Source organism: Artemia franciscana, chromosome 18, assembly GCF_032884065.1.
Source record: "Artemia franciscana chromosome 18, ASM3288406v1, whole genome shotgun sequence".
NCBI classification, from domain to species: Eukaryota; Metazoa; Arthropoda; class Branchiopoda; order Anostraca; family Artemiidae; genus Artemia; species Artemia franciscana.
In genome coordinates this window covers 2,420,766-2,423,643 of record NC_088880.1, presented here as the reverse complement: position 1 = coordinate 2,423,643, position 2,878 = coordinate 2,420,766, and positions in this window count along the sequence as shown.

The following is a 2,878-nucleotide window of genomic DNA, read 5'->3' as shown; positions in this document are numbered from 1 at the left end:
GTTTAGAAGAAATAAGTTTTAATCAAAAATACTTGTCTGAGGCTAGGAACTCTTTGAGTACTATGGGTCTTACTCTATGCTACTGTCATTTACTTAAATTATTATCAATGTCTTGAATTTTCAAAATAGCTTTATGCACAAGTCTTGAATTATGAAAAAAGAAATCACCAATGCAACAGCACAACACATAAATAAACACACACCATAAAAAACAAAGACTGAAGGAGAAAAGAAAGACTGTTTTCCTACTTCAGTAATTAATATAGATAAACTAGAGTGAGGCCTTAGCCCTACTCATCCATCCAATTACATAGGTCAAACAGGAAAGCCATACACAATCAACCATAAAGAATAATCCATGGACAGGCAGTCGTGTTTTAAGTGTAAGTTGTCATCTACCAAATATTAAAAACAGTAAAAAAGACAAATGATTCAGAGGCAGCAACCCAACACAAGGGCTCATCAGGAGAGTACACACTTGCCTTTTGGGTCTTGGCACTTTAAATTCCCAACCCAGGCAAGTGAATGAAAATTCTGAGAATGCTTCAAGAATGTCCTTTAAAAATCTTTTAAAATATCTGCCCCTACCCTCTCCCTCTCTAAAGAGCATTGGCTTTTGATGAACTTACACAATTCTAAATAGTTCATTGTGTTTATTATTTCATAAATATTTTGAAAATTTAATAAATATTTCAAAATGTTTATTTGTGTTATACAATTTAAAATTTCAAAGGAAAATAAATTAAAGCTCACCAAAGGCCCAAAGAAAGTGTTTTGAGCAGGGTTGTAATTTGCCTTTAATAGTTTTGCCTATAAGGTGCTATGTGACAATTTTTTGGGTTTTCAATGTTATTTTGACCTGATTTGGAGAAATTAAATCCAACTTTGTCACATCTGTAGCATTTCAGCAAAATCATGCCACTAGTTTTGAGCCGCATGACATACCTAGATCAAAATTTAGAGGGTAAGGTTAACAGAAAGTTGGAAAACAATTTGAAAAAAATTAATATGACTCAAAATAGAATTTAAATCATTAGAATTGTGTTTTCTAAACCAAGACAAGAATGAGAGAAAAGCTGACTCAAACCAAAATGATAAAAATCATACCCTAGTTTTTCAGTGGTTATAGGCTAACAAATAATCTAGAACTGTCTTCTATATAATATTCAATTCCTTAGAAATACTGAAACACCAGAAATAGAAGGTTGAAATCACATTTCAAGGGTATAATTTAGACTCTGAATGCATTTCTGAGAATGACATTCTCACTTATCTGCATTCAAAGATAACAAAAGCCCCTCATTTAGAATCTATCATAAATTATACAAGAAAGGACGAATCTTAAAACAGTTATGCTAGTCTAATCACATGTATTTAAGTCATCCAGTTCCAGTTCCAAAAATTGTAGGGAGGTATATGGACTAACAACAAGTCCTTTCACCTCTTTGACTTCTTCTTCAGAAAAACTAGCTACTGGAAGCGCTATTCTCCTCCAGTCTGCAAACAATGGATATATATGATTATGAACAATAATACACTGTTATTGATTGTGGGAAGTGCGAGCACCTGAGCTACCTGTCCCCAGCAGTTTAAGGCACTAGGCCGGCCGGTACCAATACGGCTCTTCCTACTCATTCCCGCTCTCTTCTGCACAATCAAAAACTATGGATAAATCGCCTCCCATTAAAAATTGACTTCTTCAAGCTTTAATCCTTATTAAACAATATTTCTCTTCTTTAAGGTATCAATTGCTGCCTTAAATATCTTACGATCAATTTCCCATGGCAGGTTAGAATCCAGGATAGCGGTATAAGTATTTGGAATCTTAGCCAAGGAGCAGAAACGCTTAAGAGCAACAGTCTCCTCACTCTGAGCCTGGCAATCAAATAAAATATGCTGGATTGTTTCCTCTGTTGAAAAGCAGATTCGGCATAAAGGGGAATGATGTAGCTTCCAATTAAATAACAAGCTATTTAGAAGTAGGGCACCTGATTTCAGCCGGTAATATAGCACTGTATTTAATCTTGTATGAAATGGAGATAACATTAATGTACTGTGATTAACTTTGGATCTTTGCCTGATAATATCTCGTGAATTGAGGCCAGAGGAAGGACTAGGAGATAACATGGAAGCCTTTGCTGCTAGAGAATCAGCCATATCATTATATTTTATACCTTTATGACTAGGAACATGTTGAAAATAAACTTCATTTTCCTTGATCCTTAGATTAAGAAGCTGTCTTCTAATATTATATAAATCTTTGTCATTAGCAATTCTATTAATATTTTGGATCAGTAGTAATGCTGATTTAGAGTCGGAGAGACAGAGTATATTTTCAGATTCAATGTTATAATTTATGAGAGCATCCAAGGCCAGGCGGATGGCACATAATTCAGCAGACAAGATAGAAGATCCCAATGGGAGAGGAGAATAAATATTCAAATTCAGGGATGGGATACATGCTCCTGCTCCAGCTCTTTCCCTCTGGACGGATCCATCAGTATATATTTTTCTATAGTTGGGGTAAGCCTTTGAGATGTGTTCAGCCAAAATAGTCTGGATCTCATAATTAGGAATCAAATCTTTACTAATAGAGATAAGTTCTACTTGACAGCTTGGAGGACTCATTTCCCATGGGGGGGACTCAGTAAAGGGATATGCATGAAGCGAATGTTGATTCCAGTTTGGGACCTCCAGTTGAAACTGATTCCATGATGAATGGGCATTGGGACAGGCTGACTTCTCAGCAAAGGTATGTGCATATACAGCATGCTTGGCTCCATAAGCCTGGATTTGCGAGAAATACTTTATCCTTAGACTAGATGCTCTTTCACTTAGGGACACCAATCCCGACAGTGTTCTTAACTTTGACAGAGGG